The sequence below is a fragment of the Leopardus geoffroyi genome, chromosome C2, assembly GCF_018350155.1.
Source record: "Leopardus geoffroyi isolate Oge1 chromosome C2, O.geoffroyi_Oge1_pat1.0, whole genome shotgun sequence".
Taxonomy (NCBI): Eukaryota; Metazoa; Chordata; class Mammalia; order Carnivora; family Felidae; genus Leopardus; species Leopardus geoffroyi.
The window spans coordinates 50,018,056-50,037,040 of record NC_059333.1 but is presented as its reverse complement, the minus strand read 5'-3'; the positions used below and the strand labels follow the sequence as shown (position 1 = coordinate 50,037,040).

Here is an 18,985-nt window from a genome sequence, read left to right as displayed (position 1 = left end):
ATATGCAGTTGAGAATCCTTTATCCAGCAAGTCTGTCATTTAGAATAGAAGGAGAGATAAAGGTCTTCCCAAACAAACAAAAACTGAAGGAATTCATCACTACTAAACCAGCCCTACAAGAGATCCTAAGGGGGATCCTGTGAGACAAAGTATCAGAGACATCGCTACAAGCATGAAACCTACGGACATCACAATGACTCTAAACCCATATTTTTCTATAATAACACTGAATGTAAATGGACCAAATGTGCCAACCAAAAGACATAGGGTATCAGAATGGATAAAAAAATCAAGACCCATCTGTTTGCTGTCTACAAGAGACTCATTTTAGACCTGAGGACACCTTCAGATTAAGAGTGAGGGGATGGAGAACTATTTATCATGCTACGGGAAGTCAAAAGAGAGCTGGAGTAGCCATACTTATATCAGACAAACTAGACTTTAAATTAAAGGCTGTAACAAGAGATGAAGAAGGGCATTATATAATAATCATAGGGTCTATTCATCAGGAAGAGCTAACAATTATAAATGTCTATGTGCCGAATACAGGAGCCCCCAAATATAAAACAATTACTCACAAACATAAGCAAACTTATTGATAAGAATGTGGTAATTGCAGGGGACTTTAACACTCCACTTACAGAAATGAATAGATCATCTAGACACACGGTCAATAAAGAAACAAGGGCCCTGAATGAGACATTGGATCAATGGACTTGACAGATATATTTAGAACTCTGCATCCCAAAGCAACAGAATATACCTTCTTCTCGAGTGCACATGGAACATCTCCAAGATAGATCACATACTGGGTCAAAAAACAGCCCTTCATAAGTATACAAGAATTGAAATCCAACCATGCACACTTTCAGACCACAGTGCTATGAAGCTTGAAATCAACCACAGGAAAAAGTCTGGAAAACCTCCAAAAGCATGGAGGTTAAAGAACACCCTACTAAAGAATTAATGGGTCAACCAGGCAATTAGAGAAGAAATTAAAAAATATATGGAGACTTGGGGCGCCTGGGTGGCGCAGTCGGTTAAGCGTCCGACTTCAGCCAGGTCACGATCTCGCGGTCCGTGAGTTCGAGCCCCGCGTCGGGCTCTGGGCTGATGGCTCAGAGCCTGGAGCCTGTTTCCGATTCTGTGTCTCCCTCTCTCTCTGCCCCTCCCCCGTTCATGCTCTGTCTCTCTCTGTCCCAAAAATAAATAAACGTTGAAAAAAAAAAAAATTAAAAAAAAAAAAAAAAAATATATGGAGACAAACGAAAATGAAAATACAACAATCCAAATGCTTTGGGATGCAGCGAAGGCAGTCCTGAGAGGAAAATACATTGCAATCCAGGCCTATCTCAAGAAACAAGAAAAATCCCAAATACAGAATCTAACAGCACACCTAAAGGAAATAGAAGCAGAACAGCAAAGACAGCTTAAATCCAGCAGAAGAAGAGAATGAATAAAGATCAGAGCAGAAATAAACAATATAGAATCTAAAAAAACTGTAGAATCTAAAAACACTGTAGAGCAGATCAACGAAACCAAGAGTTGGTTTTTTGAAAAAATAAACAAAATTGATAAACCTCTAGCCAGGCTTCTCAAAAAGAAAAGGGAGATGACCCAAATAGATAAAATCATGAATGAAAATGGAATTATTACAAGCAATCCCTCAGAGATACAAGCAATTATCAGGGAATACTATGAAAAACTATATGCCAACAAACTGGACAACCTGGCAGAAATGGACAAATTCCTAAACACCTAAACACTTCCAAAACTCAATCAGGAGGAAAGAGAAAGCTTGAACAGACCCATCACCAGCGAAGAAATTAAATCAGTCATCAAAAATCTCCCAACAAATAAGAGTCCAGGACCAGATGGCTTCCCAGGGGAGTTCTACCAGATGTTTAAAGCAGAGATAATACCTATCCTTCTCAAGGTATTCCAAAAAATAGAAAGGGAAGGAAAACTTCCAGACTCATTCTATGAAGCCAGTATTACTTTGATTCCTAAACCAGACAGAGACCCAGTAAAAAAAGAGAACTACAGGCCAATATCCCTGATGAATATGGATGCAAAAATTCTCAATAAGATACTAGCAAATCGAATTCAACAGCATATAAAAAGAATTATTCACGATGATCAAGTGGGATTCATTTCTGGGATGCAGGGCTGGTTCAACATTCACAAATCAATCAATATGATACATCACATTAATAAAAGAAAAGATACGAACCATATGATCCTGTCAATCGATGCAGAAAAGGCCTTTGACAAAATTCAGCAACCTTTCTTGATAAAAACACTCGAGAAAGTCGGGATAGAAGGAACATACTTAAAGATCATAAAAGCCACTTATGAAAAGCCCACAACTATCATCCTCAATGGGGAAAAACTGAGAGCGTTTTCCCTGAGATCAGGAACATGACAGGGATGTCCATTCTCACCGCTGTTGTTTAACACAGTGTTGGAAGTCCTAGCATCAGCAATCAGACAACTAAAGGAAATCAAAGGCATCAAAATTGGCAAAGATGAAGTTAAGCTTTCACTTTTTGCAGACATGCAAAATGACATGATATTATACATGGAAAATCCGATAGACTCCACCAGAAGTCTGCTAGAACTGATACATGAATTTAGCAAAGTTGTAGGATACAAAATCAATGTACAGAAATCAGTTGCATTCTTATACACTAATAATGAAGCAACAGAAAAACAAATGAAGAAACTGATCCCATTCACAATTGCACCAAGAAGCATAAAATACCTAGGACTAAATCTAACCAAAGATGCAAAAGATCTGTATGCTGAAAACTATAGAAAGCTTATGAAGGTAATTGAAGAAGATATAAAGAAATGGAAAAACATTCCGTGCTCATGGATTGGGAGAATAAATATTGTCAAAATGTCAATACTACCCAAAGCTATCTACACATTCAATGCAATCCCAATCAAAATTGCACAAGCATTCTTCTCGAAACTACAACAAGCAATCCTAAAATTCATATGGAACCACAAAAGGCCCCGAATAGCCTAAGGAATTTTGAAGAAGAAGACCAAAGCAGGAGGCATCACAATCCCAGACTTTAGCCTCTACTACCAAGCTGCCATCATCAAGACAGCATGGTATTGGCACAAAAACAGACACATAGACCAATGGAAAAGAATAGAAACCCCAGAACTAGACCCACAAATGTATGGCCAACTCATCTTTGACAAAGCAGGAAAGAATATCCAATGGAAAAAAGACAGTCTCTTTAACAAATGATGCTGAGAGAACTGGACAGCAACATGCAGAAGATTGAAACTAGACCACTTTCTCACACCATTCACAAAGATAAACTTAAAATGGATAAAGGACCTGAATGTGAGACAGGAAACATCAAAACCCTAGAGGAGAAAGCAGGAAAAGACCTCTCTGACCTCAGCCGCAGCAATTTCTTACTTGACACATCCCCAAAGGCAAGGGAATTAAAAGCAAAAATGAACTATTCGGACCTCATGAAGATAAAAACCTTCTGCACAGCAAAGGAAACAACCAACAAAACTAAAAGGCAACCAACGGAATGGGAAAAGATATTTGCAAATGACATATTGGACAAAGGGCTAGTATCCAGAATCTATAAAGAGCTCACCAAACTCCACACCCGAAAAACAAATAACCCAGTGAAGAAATGGGCAGAAAACATGAATAGACACTTCTCTAAAGAAGACATTCAGATGGCCAACAGGCACATGAAAAGATGTTCAACGTCGCTCCTCATCAGGGAAATACAAATCAAAACCACACTCAGATATCACCTCACGCCAGTCAGAGTGGCCAAAATGAACAAATCAGGAGACTATAGATACTGGCGAGGATGTGGAGAAACGGGAACCCTCTTGCACTGTTGGTGGCAATGCAAATTGGTGCAGCCACTCTGGAAAACAGTGTGGAGGTTCCTCAAAAAATTAAAAATAGACTTACCCTATTACCCAGCAATAGCACTGCTAGGAATTTACCCAAGGGATACAGGAGTACTGATGCACAGGGGCACTTGTACCCCAATGTTTATAGCAGCATTCTCAACAATAACCAAATTATGGAAAGAGCCTAAATGTCCATCAACTGATGAATGGATAAAGAAATCGTGGTTTATATACACAATGGAGTACTACGTGACAATGAGAAAGAATGAAGTATAGCCCTTTGTAGCAACATGGATGGAACTGGAGAGTGTTATGCTAAGTGAAATAAGCCATACAGAGAAAGAGAGATACCATATGTTTTCACTCTTATGTGGATCCTGAGAAACTTAACAGAAACCCATGGGGGAGGGGAAGAAACAAAAAAAAAGAGGTTAGAGTGGAAGAGAGCCAAAGCATAAGAGACTGTTAAAAACTGAGAACAAACTGAGGGTTGATGGGGGGTGGGAGGGAGGGGAGAGTGGGTGATGGGCATTGAGGAGGGCACCTTTTGGGTTGAGCACTGGGTGTTGTATGGAAACCAATTTGACAATAAACTTCATATATTGAATAAATAAATAAATAAATAAATAGACAATAATTTTTTTTGAAAAAAAAGATCTTATCTTTTTTATGGCTGAATAATATTCCATCATATATATGTGCACACACACACATACACACACAAACTCATACACACACTCCACATATGTATATCAAAGCAAAGCAAGTGTCTAGTTCTCCTGTCTTAATGAAAGATAAAGATCCTTCTGAATCAAGTTTCATTCCAAGAATAGTATGAGGCCTTGCCTACCCAGCAATTGCACATCTCTGACTTTGGTGAAGAAAGATAGCCATTGATACACAGACAATGGGCATTATCAGAGATGGCGGACTTGGCAAAAGTACAGTTGCATGAACTAAGAAGATGAAACAACAGTGGTAGGGAAGACCAAAGTGAGCTTTCTTGAAGATTCTATTCTGTCATAAATTTCAAAAAAGAAGATTGTCTCTATATCAGTAGTACCTTCAAATCTCTATGAAATATTATCAGTGTTTCAGCATATGAAGTAAGATGTATGTTCTCATATCTAAGGCCGAATTGGCATGACATAGAACTGGGCGGGCATGTTAAAAAGTTTTGAAAATGACAGTTTCTGGGAAGGCAAGACACAGTGGCCAAGGGATTATGTAGTCTCAAGCACATTTGATAAGCCCTCAATTTCTAAGGAGTATGAAATGTGCCAAGAGGTGGGTGAAAAACAGCGATGAGAGTATCCAGGTGGTAATGATACTCTAAAACCCACATTGACAATAGACATCAAGGTGAGTTGCTGGATGTTAGGAGCTGTGCTCCATCTTTGGGAAGGAGTGAGACTCCCAGTCTTTAAGGGAAGATGAGGGATTTTAGTATAAAACATGAAATAGCAATCATACAGAAGCTCAGTATAATAAATGGAGGCACAGAAAGTGATCCTGGATTCAGGAAATCAGTTGTAACAGGCCTATTCTCTGTTAGAAAGAACTTTGATGAAAGAACTATGTGAAAGTCCCAGTCATCAGAAAAAAAAATTTTTTCCAGATAAATCTCACAGCAAGAATGGTTCAATGACTGTATCCTCAGTCAAAAGATAAGGAAGATGCGCCAGAGCAAACTCCCAGCCAAACTGGAATGGATAGAATGGAGCTTCTTAAATTCTTTCCTAATTACATGTTTATCAAGAAACGAGTCTATGGTCTATCTGGGAGGGTTGGCATGGTAACTAGGGTTTGCGCCGTCTGAGAAAATGGGGCAAGTGAATCCTGTAAGTGGCGAGATCCAGTGAATTCACCAGTGGACAAGCTAGGCAAGCAGGAACAAGAGGATTGAGATGTGAGTCAATATAAAGGGTGTGACAACTACATAGACACACTGTTAAGATACAGCGAGGAATATGCTACATAAGCTGAGAACATTGGATAGAAATGTGTGTTCATCAATGGAGTACTATGTGGCAATGAGAAAGAATGAAATATGGCCTTTTGTAGTGACATGGATGGAACTGGAGACTGTATGCTAAGTGAAATAAGTCATTCAGAGAAAGACAGATACCATGTGTTTTCACTCTTATGTGGATCCTGAGAAACTTAACAAGAACCCATGGGGGAGGGGAAGGAAAAAAAAAGAGGTTAGAGTGGGAGAGAGCCAAAGCATAAGAGACTCTTAAAAAAATGAGAACAAACTGAGGGCTGATGGGGGGTGGGAGGGAGGGGAGGGTGGGTGATGGGTATTGAAGAGGGTATCTTTTGGGATGAGCACTGGGTGTTGTGTGGAAACCAATTTGACAATAAATTTCATATATTTAAAAAAAAGAATAATAAAACTAACTGAACAGTAAAAAAAAAGAAAAAGAAAAAAAAGAAACGTGTGTTCATGCAAGTTGGGAGGAAAACCCAAAGGAAACTGAGTCCCTGAAAATAAAAAGAGGTCCAGAGCTTCAGTGGTTCTCAAAATAAGTCAAGGCAGACCTCTGACATGAGTATGTGGACATGGCATGAATACATTCTCAGAAGTTTGCTTAAGACCTATGGCATGTAGGTATTGTCCCTTCCCTTCTAGGGATATTTACTAATTCTCCAAAGCCTGCTTCTTGGTAAACTCCAGCAATCACCTGCATTACTTACAGTGAACTTAGAGATATATCATATTCTCAGGGTCTCCATGTATGACACTGTGTGTGTGTGTGTGTGTGTGTGCACACGTGTGCAAATGTGTGCACACACGCATGTAAAGGTGGAGAGAGAAGCAGAGAAAGGCTGGGTAAATTGAAGACTGTCATTGTATGTAGCATTTTATCTTCCAGAATTTTTGATAATACATTAATTCTATTTATAAAAGTTAGCCTGTGTATTGATGGTTTTATGTCAATATTAATGACCAGGGCAACAAAACCATGCTTGAGGGTGGAGCCTGAAAGACTGAGATGAAATCAAAGTGGGCACCACCACAGAAGCATTTCGGAAGGAAGAGAACTTCATTGTATTTCAATGGAGCGCTTATCTTATTTGCCTCTTCTAATTAAAGCACTGAGAAAGAAGAGCAATTTTTTCCCAAACTGCTGAGCCCTCATGACCAATAATGCCATGTTAATCATCATTTGGGAAGATGGAAAAGCATTTAAAATTCAGTGCTTTTTTTCCTAACTCAAATTTGTCTCTTTGTCCAATTTTGTCTTTATTTTTATATATACTGATATTTATCTTTGATATATTATGTCCTTCATTTAAAATAAAAATATTATGAGTTTTATCATTATTTCTAATGTGTTATTGACCAATAAGAGATTATTCAAGTTCACCTGCTTACAGCTGTTTTTCTTTAGAATACATAGTGTGTCACCAAAAAAATGTTTAAAATAATAGATGTGTGTAAATGTAACAGAGAGGAGACCAAGCAAAATTTAGAAAAGGAAGAACTTATTTATTTAAAGGTGAAATATGAAGAGAGATATGAAAAACAATTACTGAAGGGATAATATACATAAAGGTGCTATATCCTTTTAATTTAAAGCAAATAAATATACATTTAGTCATAGTGTATTCTGGAATGAAAAGAGGATATTATGAGAGAAACTGCAGCTAATACTATACGCTCCTTGTAAAGAAATTAGAGAGATTTTGAAATGAATACTAACATATATCCAGTCTACATAACAGAAACTGATCAGAATCCTGTATTTCTTGGAACTGTAGGCAAAGTCTCCAATAACACATTCAGAGAACAGAATTAAAAGGAAAATATTCCAGGAAAAGTAGATATGAACTTAATTCACACTAAATGTAAAGACAATAAATGAATGGAGTTATTACTTAAAGGAATAATGAAGGCAGAAGCCCAACTGCAAGCAAGAGAAGGAGGAATTTTTTGTCAAGGCAAACTTACCTCCTTTGCCATTTTGCCCTGGGTGGCCCGGATGACCTGAAAAATTCAGGGAGCTTGAGGAGCAATTTGCAGTAGGGTGGACACAGTTGGCAATGATTGGATTTCTTAAATGCAAATAAGTAATATTATTTCTGTCCATCTATTTATTATTCACTATCACTTAACCATGACAAGAGTAAAATGCATTTCTGACATGAAAATGTACTTTGTTTACTTTACTTTTTAGTGAACACCTCTCGCTGTAAAGTTCCTAATAGGAAGTCTAGCAGAAGTAATTACTGACCTCAAACTCATAGCTATACTGAACTCGAATACACAGCAATCATATTTTTGTAAGCAATTTTAATGTCAAGAGAAATTTATGATGGCTTCCCAAAGCAATGTACATTAGAATTACCCCATGGGCACAAGGGTAAATTAGGTTGAACAAGGAAATCAGTGGAAAAATAGAATACAAGTAAATATGGAAAATATGACTTGTAAAGTATTAATCTTCTTTTCCATGAAGCATGAAAATTGTTTTACTTGTTGGAATAATTGGCCAAGGAATTTGCAAGATGATAGATTTTATTTAAAACTAGTTTGAATTATATGGAATTTTGTAATAGTTCCCTTTTTGATGGTATACACAAGCAATAAAATCAATATAGGCCTTTATTTCTTTAGATAACCCTGATGAATTATTTCACTTGAGCCTCTGCTACAGAAGGCTTACATAGAATTAGCTAGCAACAGGTCACAGATTCTACCCAATCATTTTACCAATGGGTGTTGACTGGGATAATGACTGGGTTGCTGTATCCTTTAGAAAAAGTCTCCAAGAGATTACACCATGACAAGCATGTGTGAGATTAATAAGATTATTCTGATGTTTGACTATAAGCATAGTAATCTAGCCTAGCTGTGTACATACTCAATTCCAGCAGACAATCTCTTAGAAGGCACTAAAGATTCTGAGTTCTCTGCTAGCTGTGGGTTGTACAAATCTCGAGGATATTAGGAAACTCTTGATATTGAAGTTTATTGATAGTGTTTCTAATAGAAGATATGCCTCTTGACTGTAAAGGATAAATTAGGTTAGGCCACCAAAGAATAATGAAATAAATAGTGGTCCTCCAGTGACATCTAAGCCCCATTCAGATGAAATGTCTCACTGTCCCTGAGGAACTTGGAGGCAATATGGTTGGTAAGTAGATGAACACGGATAATTATATCAGTAAGTCTTCTGGCATTTAGAGTATTTGAAAAAATAATAGCTATGTTTATTAAACTAGACAACTTCCTTTCCATCTTTAATCCCCAGCTTCCTTATTTGGAAATTTCAAGTAATGACAGAGCTATAATAATGCTTCAGAAGATTCCAATCAATGGTTGTTACACAAATATAACACAGATAGTGGCACAAAGGAAAAAAAACATTTAGGTAAGATTTTACTAGGGAATAAAAGCACAAATCTAAAGACTTAATAATATTAATAAGATATAGAACTAGTAGTTAATGAGAATTGAAAATGTCTGAAATGTGTTTCCATGTTAGAATGAAATTTCCTTCACTTCTGATCTTGAGCCCAGGATCACAAGGATACATTAGGGTAGAAGGTTCATGGTAATGGAAAACTAAGTGGCATAAACTCATGTAAGAGAGCCAAGGACAAAATCAGGATGATATATCACTCATCTGCTTCTCCAACTGCAAAAATAGAGGTCAATTAATCAGTCAACAAATATATAATGACTACCCACTGTGTGTTTAGCAGTGCAAATTAGCAGATCAGTACCTGCTCTAATTTTAACTCATAGTCCATTGGGAGACCAACAAGATTCTTTTTCTATTGAATTTGGATGAATTTATATAGTTATACCTACGGGAAGAATGGAATCACAAATTCCCTTCTTCAGCCCATATCTGATGTAATTTACCCTATGTGTTGTCTCTTTCATTTGGAATCCCAGGGTTATACAGTGTGCCTTAATAACATATGGTTAGTACAAAGAGTACATCTATGTTTCAGTAATCTACCCAATAATGAAAAGTCCATTCATGGTCCAAAGATAAATCTAACACTGGACTGCAGTGTGGTGGTTTTTAGCTTTGCTGTGACAACTACTCTTCATTGTGAAAAGGAAAGAAAAACTTTTTAAAAAAATCTCTTGCTGAATTATAAAAGAGAATAATTCATTCCCAATTATTTCCTTTTTGAATATAGTGGCTTATGGAAAGAACAAAAAGTATGCACCTGGCTTACATTAGCTATTGATAAAGTTAAATGGATCCATTTCAAGGTAGATTTTCCCACGATACTGGTTAGGGACAATGTAAATCTTTCTAAGCTGTCACCAAGATTGTAAGATTGAAAAAGAAGAAAAATTACCCACAGCGTGAAATAATATTTCTTAAAATGCAAATATTGAAACTAATTTCTAAGAAAGTTATGGAGACAAAGAAAAATGGAGAATATAGTACTTTGTTAAACAAAAGCAAAAATTATCAGTCGGTTATTTGAATGGATATTGTTAATGCACAGAAATTAAGTCAGGTTAGGAAAAGAAAAAAATGTCTCATTTGCAGATTTAGAGCACACCTCAGTTAACTGAAATTCAGATTAAAGGAAAAAAAGAATTTCAAAATTGACTTTATGACAAATGTTTAAATTTAACACCTCACCCTTCCTTGAGCTTCTTATTTACCTACATTTAAACCAGCCTTCTCCAACTGGAATAAAGCTGAGTACTGAGAGAATTTTTAGGAAATTCAAACCCAAAATATATTTTCCATTAGAAATATTTTGCCAGGGTGCCTGGGTAGCTCAGTTGGTTAAGCGTCTAACTCTTGACTTCAGCCCAGGTCATGATCTCACCGTTAGTGGGTTGAGCCCCACATGGGGCCCTGTGCTGGCAGCACAGAGTCTTTTTGAGACTCTCCCCCTCTCTCTCCCTCTCTTGCTGCCCCTCCACTGCTCATACTCTCACTCTTTAAAAATAAATAAATACACATTAAAAAACTTTTTTTAAAAAAGAAAAAAAATTTGGCAAAAATTAAGGACAAAGTAGGATTTTTTGACTACTATAAAATACAGAACTCAGCTTGGGTTAAACTTTGACCCAGGCTAAATCTAGAGAAATATAATAAAGTAGATAAATAAACTAGACATCCAGCTTGGCTAACTTTTTCACCATCTACAAGTCTTTATTCAAATCTCACCTTCACTGCAAGGTCAATGGTGACTACCCAATTTAATGCTATAATGTGCCCCCTCTCTGACATCTCAATCACTCTATCTGATGTTCTCCATTTTCTTTCTTCCAAAGCATTTGAAAATTAAGACCATCTATATCCACAGAGCTCACCCATCAAAACTGAGACCTGATGCCCCAATATGAACATGACATACCACATTTTTACCCCAGAAGATAAAACTATAATCCAATAAACAGCTTCACTCTTTGCTTCAGGAAATGCAAACTGATTAAACCAGACAGTACTCATCTGGGTGATTATCTCTCCTATCAGGCAATAGACTGTTCACACTTATCAAACAAGAGTTTACTTTTCAAGAATCTTTCTACTGATGTTATTATATTACAAATTCTGTCTAATCCCAGTAAATTTCCCACCATGAAAGACACATCTTTCTTTTAAGTTTATTTATTTTGACAGGAGAGAGAGAGAAAGAAAGAGAGAGAGAGAGAATGCAAGTGGAATAGGTATAGAGAGAGAAAGAGAGAGAGAATCCCAAGCAGGCTCCATGCTGTCAGCACAGAGCCCAACATGGGGCTCGATCCCACGAACTGTGAGATCATGACCTGAGCCAAAATCATGAGTCAGACGCTCAACTGACTGAGCCACCCAGGCACCCTGAAAGACGCATCTTAAGCCACTTGATTTCAGGCCCCAAACATGATAAATGTACTTTACAAATCTGCCACCTTTGAGACACTACCACACCTCTGTCAAGGTAGTGTTTGCCCTTACTACGATAGATCAAATAAATTTAATTTTGTTTACTCATCAGATTATTTGGTAGTCAAGGGTCAACACATTTATCACTTCAGACATACTGTACATTACTTACTTTTCACATTTATTGCTTATTTTAGGTCTCCTCCAACTAGAAAGTGTGTTCCATGAAGGCAGGGATTTTTGTCTGTTTTGTTCACTAACATTTTCCAAATATTGAGAACAGTGTCTGTAACTTAGAAGGTACTTGACAGATTTTTTGTTGACTAAACGAATAAAAAAATGTATAAATTAATGAATGATATATAGAACATTCCACCTAATAGCAGCAGAATTCTCATTCTTCTTAAGTATACACAGAACATGCTCCAGGATAGATAACATGTTACTTCACAAAAAAATCTCAACACATTTAAGAAGACTGAAATCAAACCAAGTAGTTTTTTCCAACCACAATGGAATTAAACTAAAAACCAATAGCGGAAGCAAAACTGGAAAATTCACACATATGTGGAACTTAAACAATATGATCTTGAATAACAAATGAGTAAAAGAAGAAGTCAAAAGAGACATTAGCAAATATCTTGAGACAAATAGAAACAAAAACACAACTTACCAAAACTTTTATGATATAGTAAAAGCAGTACTAAGAGGGAAATTTATAGTGATAAATGCCTACATTAAATATGAAGAAAGATCTCAAGTAAGCAATGTTATACCTCAAGGAACATAAAAAGAAGAACAAACTAAGCCATAAGTTATCAGAAGGAAAAAAATAAAGATTTGAGCAGAAATAAATAAAACAGAAAATAGAAAATAATGGAAATTTTTTGACAAAAGTAAGAGTTGGTCTTTTGAAAATATAAACAAAATTGAGAAGTCTTTAGCTGAACTTACTAAGAAAAAAAAGAGAAAATTAAAATAAATAAAATCAAAAGTGAAAGAGAAGAGATTATAATTGATGCCACAGAAATAAAAAGGATCATAAAAGACTACTATGAAAAATTGTGCTCCAAACTCAAGAATTTCAAGGATAATGTAGAAGAAATGGATAAATTCTTAGACATACAATCTACCAAGACTGAATCATGAAGAAACAGAAAGTCTGAACAGATCTATAACTAATACGGAGACTGAATCATTAATCAAAAACTCTCAACAAAGAAAAGCCCAGGACCAGATGGCTTCACTGCTGAATTCTATCAAACATTTAAAGAAGAACTGATGAGCATCTTTCTCAAACTCTTACAAAAAAAAATTGAAGAGGAGGAGACACTTCTAAATTCATTTTATAAAGCCAACATTACCCTACTACCAATGCCAGACAAAGACAAGACACCACAGAAAACTATAGGCCAATATCTCTGCTGAACACAGATGCAAAATCATTTCCAAATATACAAGGAACTTTTACAACTCGATAGGAAACAAACAAACAAACAACCAAAAAAACTGACTTTTTTAAATGAACAAAGTCATTGAATAGACATTCCTTCAAAGACAAACAGGTATATGAAAAGATATTCAACATCACTAATCACCAGGGAGATACAAATCAAAACCACAATGAGATACCACCTCAAATCTGTCAAGATAATCAAAAAGACAATTAAGTGTTAGTAAGGATGTGAAGAAATCAGAACCCTTGCATGCTATTGGTCAGAATGCAAAATGGTGCCACCATTATGGAAATAGTATGGACATTTCTTCACAAATCAAAAATAGAACTATCACATGATCCAGCAATCCCACTTCTGGGTATTTATCCAAAAATATTAAAATCAGTATCTCAAAGAGATATTAGTGTCCCCATGTACATTGCAGCATTATTCACAGTAGTCAAGACGTGAAATCAACCTAAATGTCCATCAACAGGGGAGGCTGGGTGGCTCAGTGGATTAGGCATCTGACTTGGGCTCAGGTCATGATCTCATGGTTTGTGGGCTCAAGCCCTGTGTTGGACTATGTGCTGACAGCTCAGAGTCTGAAGCCTGATTCAGATTCTGTCTCTCTCTCTCTCTCTCTCTCTCTCTCTCTCTCTCTGCCCATCCCCTGCTCATGCTCTCTCTCTCTCAAAAATAAATCAACATTAAAAAAAATTAATAAATAAATAAATGTCTATGAACAGATGAATGCAAAGAAATATGGTATTTTTGTACAATGGAAGATTATCCAGCCTCAAAAAAAAATAAGGAAATTCTGCAATATGTGACAACACGGATGAACCTTGAGCATATATGCTAAGTGAAATTAGCCATTTACAGAAGGACAAATACTGAATGATTCCACTTATATGAGGTATCTAGAATCGTTAAACTCATAGTAACAGAGAGTAAAATGGTGGTTACCAGGAGCTGGGGGAGAGGGAAAACTAGGGAGTTAGTTGTTTTTCAATGGTATAAAGTTTCAGTTATGCAAGGTGAATGAGCCTAGAGATCTGTTGTGCAACATTAGCCTATAGTTAATAATGTATTGTACACTTAAAGGTTTACTAAGTAGATCTTGTGTTGTGCTCTGACCACAAGAAAATTAAATTTGGTTAATTTAACTTAGTTAGAATTTAGTTAAATTTAATTTGACTTAATTTAATTTAAAAAAAGAATGAAGAGATTGCCCACCTACTGCACTGTGCTTAGGGAAATGTGCAAAATACATAGAAGATACTGCCCTTGCCTTGTAAAACTTACAATCTATTTATAATAGCAACTTGGACAGTGCTTAATGGGCCCTATGTACTATTCTAAATATATTAACATCATTAAAATGTATCAAATATTAAATATATGAAATATATGAAATAATCTAAAATTTGCAACAACTGTATAAATAGGGTGATGTTAAATAAAAACATTTATTAACAGGTACAACATGGGCACTGACTTGTGAGGACAGATAGGGAACATAGTGTTGGGACAGCATCCTAGAGGCCCTCAACTGAGTAGAATCACAGGGAAGAGCAAAGCTGCACTGAGAAGGAGAGGCATCCTGGGGGCCTGAGGCTTTAGCTATTTATCAATCAATGTGAAGCATTTCAGTGTTCTGACAAATTTGCACAGGTATATATTAGCCCACGAGATTGGTCATATTATCATCCTCATTTCATATACAAAGAAATGAAAGCCCAGAGAGCTGAGTGAGTTGCATACAGCCATCGAATGGGGGAGGCAATATGTGAATTTAGACAGTCTGACACTAGATCATGTTCTAACTGCTGTACTATACTGCCTCATATTTACAAAGAAAATAATTAGCTTTAAAAACAATGAATAGCTAGCCAGCAACTAATGGATTCCAGGCACCTTTCAAGACAAGATGTAGAGGGAGTGAAGCACAAATGAAGTAGAATCTCAGAAAAGTTAGTGGTTCTAGCAAGAAGTACTACAAATCAGGAAAAACTGTGACTAAGAAGATGAAGATTTGTCTTCAATAAACCAAAGGTGAAAATGCACTGTTTGCACATATTATCTGAATAATTGCTCCAATTTCCCATTATGTTGTATCAAAACAGTGGTTTGGAAACAAGAATTTGTAAAGTTTCCAGTAACATCCCCAGGGATGTGGCAGCAGTGGTTCCAACTGCACTTTGGCCAACTCTCTTTTCATTTTGGAAGTAGATGATTAACCATGATTGGTGGCTATTGCTAATGACAACAGGAAAACTGTATCATTCATGCCAGGAATTCTCCTAAATGCACAGTGGAGGAAAGCAGATAAAGCCCTTCTTCCCTCGTTTTCTCCATTCCCTACTCTGCCCCTACAGTGGCACTCTTTCTGGAGCTGTGTCCAACTACCTGGTATTGGTTTACCATAGCACACAGCCCAGGATTTGTGTTCCAGCTTCTTGTAAACAATGCTCACCTAAAATGGATCAGCATCCCCATTCGGAAATAAAATGTGTCCATTGCTTTCCATTGCTGGATTGACCTTTCATCATAGTTAAAACAGTGATTTGGGTTTACCATATCTCCCTTCAAACCATTTTAGGGTGATGATTGGCTTAAGATGCTAATGACTCTGCATTTCTTTCAACTGAAAGAGATAATTAAAAAAAAAAAAAAAAACATAGACATGATTTCTTATTAGTTCCATGACATTTTTAACAGAATATCATTATAGCCCAAAGTTTAAAAGATTGTATTAGTTAGTATTTGTGTTTCTCAAATAGTAATACAAAAATCAGATGACTGATAATTTCAATAAAATGAGCAATGTGATCAACATTTAATAAACTAGAAAACAATACCAACTGGAGCTGAGAAACTAAATCCCATAACGCCAGCTTTCATTTCAAATGATCTCCAGGTGGCTGCTAGCCAATTCGCCACATGAGAAAAGCCTGACACTTTTTGGAAAACAGACTCCAACTATTAAAAAAAAAAAGAAAAAGAAAAAAAAGGAACACTCGGTAGAGAATAGACAATGTTGTGCTAAAAAAGCTATGTTATTTTGCCAGAAAAAAATTCAATCTGTGTGCAAAATACCTCTTCCCATGTCTTTTGATCTGATGTAGCACTTGTCCAAATGGATGGGCTCCCTAAAGGGAAAACCCATTTCAAACATTGAGGAGCTCTAACAAATGCAGAGCACTCAACCTCAGGCTTAAATATCCCAAATGGTCTCTTGCTGGTAACACGAGAACAAAATCGGTGTTTCACTCAGAAAACAGCTTTCCTGGCTTTTCTCTTCTGTTCCATTTGTGCATTGATATGAAGATCAGAGTCGAGGACTTGAATGTGATTTAGAATCTCGATGCAAACAATGAGACATTAAACACTTTCTGGTCCTCTAAAATCTGTATTCAGGCTCCTCTCTTTTCAGGGTATAATCACAATCCCATCAGTATTCGAGGGATTTGTGCACACAGACTGCCTCTGTCAAAATTCTAGCAAGTTAATGCATTCAAACATAGCTTGGTTGTGCAAATTATTGCCTTAAAAGGAGGATGTAACTTGGTATTTTGACATATGTTGTTTTATACAGAACACAGTATCTTTTTTTCTTCCTTTGAGTCTTTTAGTTTTAACTTAGGCACTTGAAGATTTGGAAAATGAAATTAAACTTTAAAAAATAAAAGAAAAAACAAGCATAATGACCTAAAGTCACAAAGAAAGGAAGGCAGAGACCAAAATCACCATCGTACTTTGGTCATGCAAAAGGAGGGAAGACTTTAATCTTGAATCACAGACTTTGGACTTCCTGTCTTTTCAAACTGATAAATAATGTTGCAAGCATTTATTCATTTCCTGAGATTTAACAACATGTATTGCTTTCTTTCATCACTTTGCCAATTTACTCAAAGCAAATTACTACTTCAAGCTCTTCATAAATCCTATAACCTCTATATGCTTAGTTTCCTCATGGGTAAAATGGGAATAATGATGCTTAGTTTGTGGGGTTGGTAAAAGGGTTAGAAATAATATATGAAAATCACCTAATAGTACCTGGAACATAATGGAGGCTGTCACTATTATTATTACCCAAAAGTTATATCTGGACATGTAAATTGGAATAAAACACTGAGGCAGTTTTCATACTAATTCAAACATAACACATTTTCTTGCAGATTCAAGATAATTGAGGTGAATGTTGGAACATTTATTTGAATTATCAAGATACATAAATCATTTCAATTTTCCACTTTATATGTCCAGATATGGCTTTTGTACATAGCCCCAGAGCCATACAGAGATTTTTGAAACTTCACCCATTACTGAAAGCCCTCAGCATTGTTTAACCAACTATGATACACAGCTGCCAAAAGACTGCAGGACAAGCTCCATTTATTAGTAGGGTGGCTTACTCAGATATCAAAAACCAAGAAAACGAATCCAATGTATGGTCCGACAACTATCCCTCATATAATTTAAATCAGTAAATCTAAAATTTGCCTGAATGTGGAGTAACAGAACAATGGGCCATGTTCAGAAAACATCTTTGTTTGAGTTCCTATATTATAAATTTCTAGGGCATCCTAAAAAATTTTGCAGGGACAAAATAAAATCTGTAAAATAAACTAAAGACAAAAATGATTTTTTCTACCTAAAATTTATATATTTCCTGTGTTTTGGTCTCTTAGAACAATCTTAATTAATGACAGTTGTTCAGGGAAAAGAGAAATGTAGTAAAACCTGCTCTTTAAAAAAGGGTGGAAGGTTTGAAAAAAATATATAATTGCCTTTTAACTGTAGGTATTACTTATCAAGTTGTTTACCAGCTATAAAATACTGTGCATATATGAAAGGTTACTGAATAAAATTTGGGATCTGAAAATTACAAGCTCTATACCCTAAAAATAATATCAGAGCAGCAGCATGATGTTGGAGAATTTGCACTGAACCAAAATCAGAAGGAATGTTTGGACTCGGGCTCCTAATAAGGCACTAAGCAATCCTGAGGACCCCATATATTCTTATCGACAAAATGAGAGGATCAGACCAAATTGGACTCCCCTTGACACAACTATAACAGTTTATGTCTCCTTCACCATGTAATTTACCTTTGGTCCAGGCCAAATAATCGTAATACAAATTTAATTTTAGAAACACGATTATTTTCACAACTATTCTGGGCTGTATTGGGACTCCCTGGATTTTCTCACCAGACATAAAATAAGTGAGGAGGAAGTTCAGCTCCATAAACACTGGGATCAATGATGAAGGAAAACAAAAAAACTCTGAGATAAAAAGGAGCTCAAGAGCCAAGGGCAGTATAATTGGGGCAGGTCAGACAGGACCCACCAAATATATATATATATATATATATATATATATATATATATATATACATATATATATATATATATATATATATATATATATATATATATATGTTATTGTCCAGAGGCAAGTCAGCTGGAAAAGACATATAAGCCTTTTTTTGTACAGGTACATCATATTAAGTTTGTAAAGAGATTTTATTTGGTAGCTATTGGGGAAATCTTTTAGAAACCAGGTAATAAGAAAGCAGATTTGACTTCGAACTCTTGGGTTAGTCTGAGAACCAGTAAGCAAAGACTAATGACCCCAAACACGATTGTTAAATGAGGAATCTAATAAACCCAGTAAGGATCTATTTAGAGTACAGCCTGTTAAGACACCACTTACCAAACAAAATCAAGTCAAGTTAATTCAAATGATAAGATAGTACAACTATCACTTGCCATG

The 18,985-nt window shown here is 36.1% G+C and overlaps 1 protein-coding gene across 1 annotated transcript in view; it reads right to left on the bottom strand.

The window, feature by feature from the left end:
- Positions 1-15,847, bottom strand: part of ZPLD1 (zona pellucida like domain containing 1) — a 132,225-nt gene extending 116,378 nt beyond the window's left edge. The window contains exon 1 of the mRNA XM_045501885.1: positions 15,681-15,847. The gene's annotated coding sequence lies outside the window, so the exon portion shown is untranslated. The remainder of the gene's footprint in view (positions 1-15,680) is intronic.
- Positions 15,848-18,985: the final 3,138 nt, after the last annotated feature.